Here is a 12,637-nt window from a genome sequence, read left to right as displayed (position 1 = left end):
GAGTAAGTGGTTTAGAGAAGATTTAACAAAAATATTTTCACTCAGAGTGGTAGAAAGTATGGAATGTGCAGCCTGAGAGGGTGATGGAGGCAGGTACTCTTGTAACAGTTGAGACACATCTCGTTGGGTACTTAAAATGACAGGGCATAGTAGGCTATGGACACAGTTCAGGTAAATGGGATTAGTGTAGTTTGGTTTTCACTGGTCAGCATAAACATGGTGGGCTGGGGGGAGCTGTTTCTATGGTGTAAGATTGATGACTCTAAGACAGAAGCAACTGCTGTAAATCAGGAATTGAAAGGGAGAAAATGACTCAAGAAATTAATGGGGAGATAGTGCTGATTAATTTATTGGAACTGTAAGTTATCCCCAGATTCTGATGGATTTCATCTAAAGGTCTTAAAAAAAGTAACAAATGTGATAGTTGATACGTTATTTTGTGATCGTGGAGAAGATTTGTAGCTCAGGTTGTGGACCAGGTTGTAAGTTTACTCACTGAGCTGGTAGATTTGTTCTCAGACATTTCGTCACCATGCAAGATAACATCATCACTGAGCCTCGAATGAAGCGCTGGTGTTTGTCCCACTTGCTATTTATGTGTCTTGGTCTGTTGTGATGGGGGATATCACTTCTGATTCCTTTTCTGAGAGGTTGGTAAAAGTGGTCCAATTTAATATGTTTGTTAATGGAGTTCCAGTTTGAATGCCAGGTCTCTAGGAATTTTCGTGCATGACTTTGTTTAGCCATCCCAGAATGGATGTACTGTCCTAGTCGAACTGATGTCCCTCTTCATCTGAGTGTATGGATATTAGTGATAGTTGCTCATGGCTAGTTGGTGCTCATGTATCCTTGTGGCTAGTTTCCTGCCTGTCTGTCCAATGCAATGTTTGTTGCAGTTCTTGCAGGGTATTTTGTCTATGACATTTGTTCTGCTGGTTGTTGGTATGGGATCCTTCAAATTCATCAGGAGCTGTTTCAATGTGGTGGTAGGTTTGTGGGCTACCATGATGCCTAGGAACAAGAGTCATCAGGTCAGCATCTCCAAGATGACTTTAATGTGTGGCAGAGTGGCTAGAGTCTCTGGGCATGTTGCGTCTTCTTGTTTTGGTCTGTTTTGTAGGAATTGGCAGACTGCGCTTATTGGGTACCTGTTATTCCTGAATACATTGAATAGGTGTTTTTCCGCTGCTTCTCATAGTTCCTGGGCGCTGCAGTGTGTTGTGGCTCATTTAAATAATGTCCTGAGAACAATAACAGACTCCCCTTCCTAGATGTCACAATCGAACGAAAAGCCAGGAACGCCACACACACTGACCACAGACTCAACTACAGGAGCAATCATCCCAACACCCACAAAAAGAGCTGCATCAGAACATTATTTAAATGAGCCACAACACACTGCAGCACCCAGGACTTACGAGAAGCTCAGGAAAAACACCAATGCAATGTATTCAGGAACAACGTGTACACGATAAGTGCAGTCCAATTCCTACACAACAAACCTAAACAAGAAGACACAACGCACCCAGAGACTCTAGCCACTCCTCCATACAATAAAGACATCTTAGAGATGATAACCAGACTACTCCAGCGCCTAGGCATCATGGTAGCCCACAAACCTACCACCACACTGAAACAGCTCCTGATTAATTTAAAGGACCCCGTACCAACAACCAACAGAACGAACGTCATATACAAAATACCCTGGAAGGACTGCGGCAAACATTACATTGGACAGATGGGCAGGAAACTAGCCTCCAAGATATATAAGCACCAACTAGCCAACAAAAGACATGACCGAATATCACTAGTATCCATACACACAAACAAAGAGGGACACCAGTTCGACTGGTACAATATATCCATCCTGGGACAGGGTATACAGAGACACGCAAGGGAATTCCTGGTTGCCTGGCATTCAAACTGGAACTCCATTAACAAACATATCAATTTGGACTCCATTTACCAACCTCTCAGAAAAAGGAATCAGAAGTGATATTCCCCACCACAACAGACCAAGACACGTAAATAGCAAACTCATGCTTCATCGGAGGCTCACTGATGATGTTACCTAGTATGGTGAACGAATGTCGGAGAACAATTCTATCAGCTCAGCGAACAACCTTACAACCCTATACGTTAATTGGAATTTTCCAAAACTCAAAGGAAGGTTCCTATAAATTGAAAAATAGCTAATGTAATTCTTTTATTTGAAAAGGAGGGAGAGATAAAGTGGGAAATTTCAGACCAGTTAGCTTAACAGACAAGTGTTAGGACTATCATTAAAGATGTTCTAAAAGGATGCCTTGATAAATGTAAGGTAATCACACAGAGCCAACATGGTTTTGTCAAAGGAAAATCATATAAATTAATTTGAAGTTCAATAAAGAATTAACTTGTGCCATAGATACAGGGGAACAAGTAGATGTATTGTACTTAGATTTCCAGAAGGCATTTGAAGTGCTGCTATATCAAAGGTTAATTTGGAAAATGAAACCTTCTGGTGTAAATGGTAATATATGGGCATGAATAGAAGATTGACTTGCTAACAGGCAGCAGAGAGTAGAAATAAACATGTATTTCAGCCTGGCAGGATGTCATTCATGAATGGTGTGCCACAGGGGCAGTGCTGAGATCTGAACTTTCTACACTTACAAAAACTGTTTTGGATAAAGGTGTGGTAGATAAATTTGCTGATGACATAATGATAGGTAAGAACGTGAGTGGAGAAGAGGCCATAAGGTGACAACAAGGGATATGAAAAGGTGACTGGGCAAAAATCTGGCAAATGGAGTACAATATGGAAAACTGTGTGGAATTGTCCATTTCGACAGAAAGAATTAAAAAAAAACTAGATAGTGGGAAGTTTCAGAGCATGGAGATGCAGAGAGATCTGGTGTCCTAATGTACAAATTTCAGAGGTTAATTTGCAGGTACAACAGGTAATTGGGAAAGCTAACAGAATATTGTGATTTATTGTGAGGGGAATTGAATACAAGAGTAGGGGGGTTATGCTCCAGTTATTCAGGGCGTTGGTTATTCTACATCTGGAATATTGTGTACAGTACTCAACACTGTACTTAAGAAGGATGTCAATCTATTGGACATAATTCAGAGAAGGTTTACTAGATTAATACCTGGAATGAGCAGATTGCTTTATGAGGAAAGACAAGACAGACTAGACTCTCCGGAAATTTAGAAGAGTCAGAGATTCATCAATTGGAACTTTTAAGATCCTGAGGGAACTTGACTCGGATGGATGTCTAAAGGGTATTTCATCTTGAAGGAGAATCAAGGAACCATAGTTTAAAAATAAGGTGTCACACAGTTAAGAAAGAGTTGAAGAAATATTTTGTCTAAGGGTTGAAAAAGAGTCATTGGAATTTTCTTCCTCAAATGGTAGTGGATGCAGAATCTTTAAATATATTTTTCAGGCAGAGGTATATATATATATATATATATATATTCGTGTTTACCAAGGAGCAAATGATGGTCTACTTTGTTCCTTGTTTGAATGCTCTTACGATATCCTATTGATCAATGCTAAGGTTAGTTCTGGAATATCAAATCACCTACACTTGAAAAGGATATAGCTGCATTAGGAATAGTTTACCAAAGTGTGTTCAGGACATCTTTTGGCCTTGAAGACTATTATGCTGAGATATGTAAGCAGCTTTCTCTCTTTTGAAAAAGGAAACCAAGGCTATAGCTGGTACATAAATTTATCAAAAGGACAGATAAGGTTGAGGTAAGTCAATTATTTAATAGGGACTATGAGCACAGAGATATCTGGTGTCAATACAAAATTCAAGTTTGAGTTAGAAGCTTCTGCCCTTATGAAATGGCTTTTCAAACAATTAGAAAAGCCTCAGACTAGATTTGGGATCAATTGACATTGTAAAATGAAAACAGAGACAACCTGCAAGTATTGCATTTTTTTGCAAGAAGTGATAGAGAAAGAAAATTTATGAATGTTCAAGTCAGGGATCAGTAGTTACAGGAGAAAGAGGTGAGGAAGACTGTAATGAGGGAATTGTATGCTAAATTTGAATGGAATTGGTATGGTGGGTAGGATGGCCTACTCTCCCTTGGACTAGCCTTTATATTTTAACTTAATTCTAAAGAAAATATTATTTCTTAAACTACTGCTATCTACTTTTAATTTCAACAAACAAAAACTCTTTGCTAAAATATCTGTTAGTATTGCAACTAAAAAGGTGTTGGGTGTAGATATGTGCATATTCATGAAGCTAATCACTTTAGTGTTCTAAGTATTGCATTGGTAATGATGTACCAAATATCTTGATTGTATTTTAATGACTGAAGTTCTCATGGCTTATTTTGTATGTGGAAAAAAACTAGCATGAGCTCATCAAGTGATAGTGAAAAATTACTCCAAGGACTCAGTACACCTTCTGACAAGCTCCAAACCTATAATTAAGAATGCAAAGTAGGATGTAAGTAGGACATTCCAACAATAACCTGAAACATATTCCTGAAAAAAATAATAAATATAAAATTTATGCAAATAGCCCTTGGAAACACTGAAAATGAATTTGCAAAAATGTCAAATCATTCATTTGTTAAATTGGTGCTCAGGCAACATCATTCATTTTTAATGTACTATTAATTAATGTTGTGTTTCCTGACAGACTGAACTCATTTAGTTCCTCCAAGTGCAGATACTTATTGTGATGTTACATAATGGTTTATAGCATCTCAGTCTATTAGTTAAGTAAGATAAACAGCTTTTTTTTGGTATTTTCATGCTGAATGCTTGTAAACTTTAATGAGACCCAACGATGGATGGACAACTTCTGATTAACCTGGACCCATTGCTCTGATGTAGGCAGCATGAAAACTTCATATGAGCTCCTCATTTACATCGTTGCAGCAAGCATGCACAGCTAAAAGCACATTGAGTGGCTGCATGTCTGAGCAGCGTTGCAAAATTGTGAAAGTCTAACAGATATTCAGGTTGTCCTACTTTACTTAAAACCTGTGCTTCTTAAAGGGGAGGTGTGTTTTCACTGTTTTCACTGCAATACATGCTACTTTTTTTTATGGAATGGGAACCCACTGCGGCACTAGAGGGGGGGAAAGAATGCAGGCTTCAAGACTGAAGTCCCAAAGCTCTTGATGTAGGTGGTGGACAGGAAGAAAGTAGTCCTGTGTCCTATTTGGAAGAGAAGGTCCTCCAGGCAGACATCGCAAAGGTGGAAGCATATAGCTTTGCTGAAAATGACAACAATCTAGTGCTAAGAACTTGATTTTTTTTTGTAAGAAACAATGGAGGAGAAAGTGAGGGAAGTTTTTGCTTGCTTCTAATGGATAATTTGACTGGGAAGCTGTAATCATAAAGTTGAAAGAGTTGGCATGCAATGTGTGTGCTCACTGAAATGGTGGGGTGGGGGAAGGGGGGGCAGGTAATGAGACTTTAAGGAGGCAGGGAATGACTAAAGGTTTGGGAATTAGGGTTCAGGAAGAGTCGTGTCCACTTAAGGAAGCTGGAGTTGGTCACGTACATCAGATGTTACACCCTGTGCTCTGCATCTGGCCACAAGGTCTCTCACCACTGTCCTCTGCTGATAACAGCCCTCACTACTTCCTGAAGGGGAGTGACATCATTGACGGATGCTTTGTTTTCTTGAGCCAACCAAGGACTGGCATTTGATATCTAGTCCCAGGAAAGGGAGAAGTGGTAATTGTGGATATGTTTGATGACTGGTATGTTTGTGAGATGTTTCACATGGGTTGAAGGGCTGAGGGATGTGTCTGAAGCACAAGCACTGCCTTGTGGATTACTGTTGACAGTGACAATCTTCAATTCAATTTGTTGGAGGTGCAAGGCTGGTGATGGTGTAGTTAATTGTGAACAGTTCTTGTGATACGCAATCTTACCTTGACCACTCATCTCAAAGGATTGGCCCAGATCTTCCTGGCCCTTCAGGAATTTCCCAAGAATCTGGAGCTTCTGTTGGGTTTTCCAGGAGCCTTTGGAAAAAAACCCTCACTCGGAGATGAAGTTGAAAATGTTTGGAAGGATCTGGTTGACTTATCTATGCAATTATCCAAGAAATAGAAGACTGAAATTTTCCAAGTTGACTCCTGGGTAACAATACAATCACCTCCTGAACCTCCAAACCCTACTGACAACCACCCCCATCCCCATCCCCACCCCCACCCCCACCCCGATCCTCCTTGCATGCCCTTGATTCGACGTGACTTGACAAGTCTCTGACCTGGTCTTACTCGTTGCTCATCCAGCCTGATCAGCCTTTGAATCCCCACCACAATGCTGTCACACGTGACCCAATGTTGCCACTCTAACCTGGTACCAGGCTTATCACCTTCGGTCAACCAGCATTCCCACCCCACTAACACACTAAGAAGCCTGAGGAACTCCAGCTTTGTTTTTTGGTAAGGAAGTGTTATGGCACATGGCGTCTTGGTAGATTATTCCTCCTTGGATTTCAGTGTTGAACGCGTTCTGTCGACTCTTCCATCAGAGGTTTAAGAACAAATATCGTATGCTGGTGAGTGGGTTGGTCTCACTGGTGGCAGAAATGGGTTTTGCTATTGATCCGAAAAGTTGAGCCTCCTCATGTTTTTGACAACATGGTAATCATGGCTTGAGATTGATATTTCAAACCATCATAGCCTGAGCAAACTCGTACCAATATGCTGCATCAGCTGTTTCCATGGCTTTCTCTCCTGCAGGCACAGAACATTGATCCTCCTCCTTTGTACCTCCTCCACTTGCACCTACTGAGCTGTTTTGGAAAAGCTTCCATTCCCACTCTTGCTTTTGAGTCATCTTTATACTTATCATTGTGTGTCAGTCACCCACCCCTTCAAAGGAGCAGCTGCTTAGAAACCTCAGAGATAGCTTCTTGCAAATTTCTCCTAAACACCACTTGAATGCTAAACTTTCGGGTATCTGTTTTACTGCTTCCAGAAATGTTCAAAGCCTGATCATTAATTCACTGCAAAATTGTGGACTTAAACTAGACCTTTAAGCAGCCTTGTCAGCACAACACCAACTCAGCATGTATTTCACGTCATCCCCAAAGTTATCGTCTGAGACAGTGACCAGATCCTCCATGAAGAGTATCAAACTTTACATCTGAGGAAAAAAAAATGCAAAATAATGTATCCTGCAGTTGTACAAAGTAATGTTGAAGAATACTAGGCCATTCATGACATATTTTACACAGATTTTATAATAGTTTCTACATGCCAGCCAAATATGGCATATATGGCACTGAAATCAGTGTTATTTTTCTAAATACAAATAGACATTTTATTTCTGCCCCATAAAAGTGGAAACTGCGAAAGCCACTTGGGTTAGCAACTGTGTTTATTGATTTTAAAAATCAGGTGATCACCTGATGAAGGAGCGGCGCTCCGAAAGCTAGTGTGCTTCCAATTAAACCTGTTGGACTATAACCTGGTGTTGTGTGATTTTTAACTTTGTACACCCCAGTCCAACACCGGCATCTCCAAATCGTGTTTATTGATGTTCACTTAGCTTTTTCATGCTGTTTGATCTAATTAGTTCTCCTGATATTTTTTGACTTTGTTTTTCTTTAAAAGTAAATCTAAAGATAAACAAAAAGGTGGCAAAATTCCATATATATCAAGCATTTGAAAAGGGTTATTCTCATGAAACTTGGATCTTAACAATAGAGAGATTAAAGGTATTTGGACTTTAACAATACAAAGATGTACACGATCTAAATTTGAACTGTTGCTGATTTTGTTTCTGTAAATCAAAAACCATAATATCTGAACACAGAAACATAGAACATAGGAGCAGGGGGAGACCATTCGGCCCTCCAAGTCTGCTCCACCATTCATCACGATCATGACTGATCATCCAACTCAACAGCCTAATCCTGCTTTCTCCCCAAAACCCTTGATCCCATTCCCCCAGGTGCTAAATCTAGCTGCCCCTTGAATACATTCAATGTTTTGGCATCAATTACTTCCTTTGGCAATGAATTCCACAGACTCACCACTCTCTTTGGGTGAAGAAATGTCTCCTTATTTCCGCCCTAAATGTCCATGCCGAATCCTCAGACTGTGACCACTAATTCTGGAAGCACCCACCATCAGGAACATCCCCCCTGCATCTACTCTGTCCAGTCCTATTAAACTTTTATAAGTCTCTATGAGTTCCCCCTCACTCGCCTGAATTCTAGTGAAAATAATGCTAATCTAGTCAATCTCTCCTCATACGTCAGTCCTACTATCCCTGGAATCAGCCTGGTAAACCTTCGCTGCACTCCCTTGAGAGCAAGAGCATCCTTTCTCAGAAAAGGCGATCAAATATGCACACAATATTTTAGGTACTGCCCTGTGTAACTGCAACAATACATCCCTGCTCCTGTACTCAAAACCTCTCAAGATGAAGTCATATATATGGTTGCATGGATTGTACAATGGTTGTCCTTTATCTTTCTCAGCTCCTAGAAATGCAGAATACTCTCGCTTACAGACTCAAATGCTGGAGATTCATTGGTTGCATTGCTTCAACCACAAGATGGGCTATGGATTAATATGTTGTTGGATTGATGCACAGACTGTAGTGTAGTGGAGTATTAAGTGCCTCCTTGGATAGATATAAACACCAACATGTGAACACACTTTTCTTAGGTTAAATTGCGATAATTTAAGAATCTGAGAATTAGACTTGGAAGATTCTGCTTTGTAGTTTCACAAAAGAAAACAAAATAAATCAGAACTGGACACTCATTGTTTTCATTTGAACTTGCTATGATGCTCACCTTACAATTAACCATTTCAATGCTATGACTTTGTGTGAATTTGCCACATTTTAAAAATTTCTGATATTCACTGCAGCAGTCATATCTTTGGGAAAATAACACTGCCATAAATAAAACTGGCAGCCAGATCTTCAGACACAAACATTATCCAACAAACACAGGTATGAGAGGAAAACAGAATTTTATTTGAGTTGGTTTTGATTTTATTGTCACAGAATCATTGTAACAAAAGCAGCAAATTTAAAAATTGTTTAAAAAAAATGCAAGCTTCAACAAGGTTTTAACATTGGTATGTTTTTGGTTCATGCTAATTTGTAGTTACTTTTGATAGAAGCTTGAGCATTAGAAAATACAGAGGTGTCTGATTAAGTGTATTCATGTTTTAATTCATTTATACAAACCAGTGATAATAAGACAAGAACTAAAAATAGCTCACCCACAAGGTACTGGTCAAGTGCTTTGTACGTGTGATGGTATTGTCTGCTCACACCAATCTAATCAAATCAGTAGACGTCCCTGGGGGGCTTCCATGGCTTAAATCTTATATAGAGTTAATTACATCTTTCTAATATGATGCTGTTATACAAAAGTATCCAACATGAGTAACCTGCTTTGGCATCACATCAAGTGACGCTCATATGGTTTTTCCTTTCAGTGCATCTGTGCAGCATCATTTCCTTTTTGTGGATTGTTCAGCCTGCATGAGAAAACATGGAAATCATTCCTGGCTTTCACTTCATTATTTATTTTCTTAATGCTTGTACCAGTGCTGTTTTTCCAAATTGCATCCAGGATACCTGATCTTAAGCCCTTCATATCTATCATCTTGTCCAACAAATTGTTAGTGTAGAAGATCTATTATAACACCAGCCCTGTGACCCTATTGTGTGTGTGGCCTGATATGATAACTGCAAAGTTGGTTTAATGCGAATACATTTAACATCAAGGTATTCACCCTGAGATGTCTTGCATTTACTGAACATCATTGTGTTAGATAATTGATGTGTTCAAGTCAACTTAACATCATAAGATACAGCCCTATCCATTAATAACAACCATGTTTTTGTTAACATGCTTGTATTGCCAAGCAAGATGTTCCTTCTTTGCACACAAGTGCCAAAGATTAACTGTGAATATTGACATGGAGCTAAACTCATGTATGCTAATTTGACTTGAATCTTAGCAATACTAAAGGGTGTACTGTAATTCAATACGGTTTTTATTGCCAAGACCTTGACTAATATTTCCCTATCAAGCTCAAAAACTAGTATTATTACAAATACGGAAAGCTTATGAAGACTGAGATGAAAGGCAAACTTAACATGAGGATGTTCCTTCATAAATGTTGTGCAATCAAAATAGTGCAGGATGGATGGAGAGTTTAGAGAAGGAGCCAGCCAGAATGTATCCATGCAACTGTTGAACACATAAAGGCTGACTGTGAAATTGTCATTTACACAACTGCAAACAAAAAATAACGAAAAACATTGAGGTTTCATTGTCCATTGGATCTAATGAAAAAAAACTTGAAATCCCATTATTGTAATTGATAAAGACACTTTTATTAAGAAAGCATGCTAGATTCCAATAACGTCTCATCTATAACGCTGACAACGATGAGGTCACAGACATTTTGGCCTTTTAGTTTCCATAAGGGCAATTTTCTGCTAACCTATGGAGATTGTTGACAAACAAATCCTTGCTTTTATAGTCCTTTGTTTTTGTCTGTTAAACTTAGTCAGTTCTATAACCTAAATTTCAATGAATCCAACAACTCATGCCTGTATTGCTATCACTTAAACTGTAATCTCATTAACTCCCTGCCTTGCTAATTTGGCCTTAGCAACAGCATTCTTGGTATTAAGAAATGCACTAACCTGGTTTTGCTGGCATCTTTTATTCAAACCTGGTGCATTCCTGTCTCTCGTAAACACTTTTTAATACCTCATTTTTCCATCCCTTATGGTTGTGGTCCTTCCATAGCTTGGAATGTTTCTGAGGTGGATTCCAAGTTTACTCTGAAATGTAGAACTTTCACTGCATCTGTTACTGCATCTTTACTGCTGGTTGTGGCTCAGGCTGATTGCCCACTGCTGTCCAATCTCTAGGTCTGTGATCCAAATTGCTTTGGCTGCTCCTGCAATGTCCCGATGTCATGGTGAACTTTGGATTGTTTATTTTACTAAATTTGTAATTTTGAAGCTTTCTTTAACTGCTAATGTTCTTTTTCCCTTTACGGCTACCACGTTTGACTTTGTGATCAGGGTATAAAAGCTTACTTGGACCTGTTTAATCTCCCGAACATATGTTATTTAAATCAATGATCCTTAATGCAAGAACTCTATTTACAACTAAAAATATACATGCATTGGACCTTTACATGTCTTAGCACTTCTGCTTCCTTCCAGATTTCACTTCTTATTCATTTAATTCTGACTTTGTTATATCACTATTTTGTAATTTTTTAAATGCTTTACAATTAGGGCCTCACCCGCATGAAAAACTTGATTTAAGTCAGATTTCTATCAGACAGGTTTTTGGGATCTGAAAAAGGTTCTGACTCCTGTTTCCCTCTGCCATGGCTCAGGTTTTGGCAATGTCCACAAAATGGAGCAGACAGACTGCAGCTGGTCATGATAGGAACGTCAAAATCCCACAATGCTTTAAGAACTAAAGTTTTCACCAGTCAATTACTAGGCCAACTTGGATGATGTTTAATATTTTCACAAGGTGACTGCAAAAATGTGATCAGAATAAGAAAATACATGGTCAGAAAATATTATTAATTGATGGCTGCTCAGTAATTGTAATCCTCAAATCCTTTGTGAACTCCACAATGCAAGTTATTCAAATTTGAATTCTTAAACCCTTCCGATCACATATCATTTTACTGAAATTTAGAGTGATTGTTCACATCTTCTGGCTTTAATAGTTAAAACTTAAGGCAGTTAGGATGCTGTTATAAAGCAATTTGTTCCATTATGTTCTTTTGCTATGCCCAGTTGCATTTTTAATAGATTCTAACTTGTCTCTAGTTAACTGTTATATATCTCTTATGTGTAAGCTGTTTATATGTGGAATACTTAATTCTTCTTAATATGAATGCAAATGAGCAATACGTAGTGTCACTGTGAGAAGATCATGGCATCTGAGAAGAAGGATCAGTGACCCAAAAAAAGGAGTCAGCTGTCCGAATAGCAGTTCTACAGAGTACAGTGCGATCAATATTTGGTGCAAGACTAGCAAAAAAGCATTTATGTTGTAGATATTTGTTTTATGAGTGGAGCCATCCAAAGAAAAATGGAAGAAACAGTTTAGCATTTGATTAAGCTACAAGTACAATAGATAAAAGTAGACGTGAAAACTCCACGCTGGAGAAACGCAGCAGATGTGCCAGCATCTGTGGGAGAGAAACGATTAATCTTTTGAGTTTCAAAGACTCTTCTTCAGAAAAGTAGGTTCCAGTATGAAGTTCTTTTTAATGAATACATTGAGGGAAATGTGTCAATACAAGTAGAAAAATTAAAATTCAGAAATACCATGTCAGTGATGTTTTTAAGAATATGTAGTAGTGCGCAAATACATTTTTACATACATTTTAATGCAAAATATGTTGAAACATGTCTCAATTCATTTCAATAAACTGCTTATTTTGAGAATTCTCTCCTCTCTGACTTGAGAAAATCTGCATCTCTGTGCTGGATCACCTCACTCTTTTAAATATCATAAGATTTTAATTTATTCTTCTGGCACCAATAGCGTTCTTAAATATTTTTGAATTATTTTTGTAAAATTGTATTCAAAGGCCTGTTTTTCCATACTTAGTGGGGCAATAGCACTTTTTCTAG

General features: G+C 38.5%; 1 protein-coding gene across 1 annotated transcript in view; it reads left to right on the top strand.

Annotated features, from left to right (window-relative positions):
* Positions 1–12,637, top strand: part of sntg2 (syntrophin, gamma 2) — a 1,097,028-nt gene that overhangs the window by 39,096 nt on the left and 1,045,295 nt on the right. The gene's annotated exons all lie outside the window — the stretch shown is intronic.

The sequence above is a fragment of the Chiloscyllium plagiosum genome, unplaced genomic scaffold, assembly GCF_037043375.1.
Source record: "Chiloscyllium plagiosum isolate Xiang-an unplaced genomic scaffold, Cpla_swu_hap1 HiC_scaffold_3, whole genome shotgun sequence".
Classification (NCBI taxonomy): Eukaryota; Metazoa; Chordata; class Chondrichthyes; order Orectolobiformes; family Hemiscylliidae; genus Chiloscyllium; species Chiloscyllium plagiosum.
This window is presented reverse-complemented; position numbering and strand designations above follow the sequence as displayed.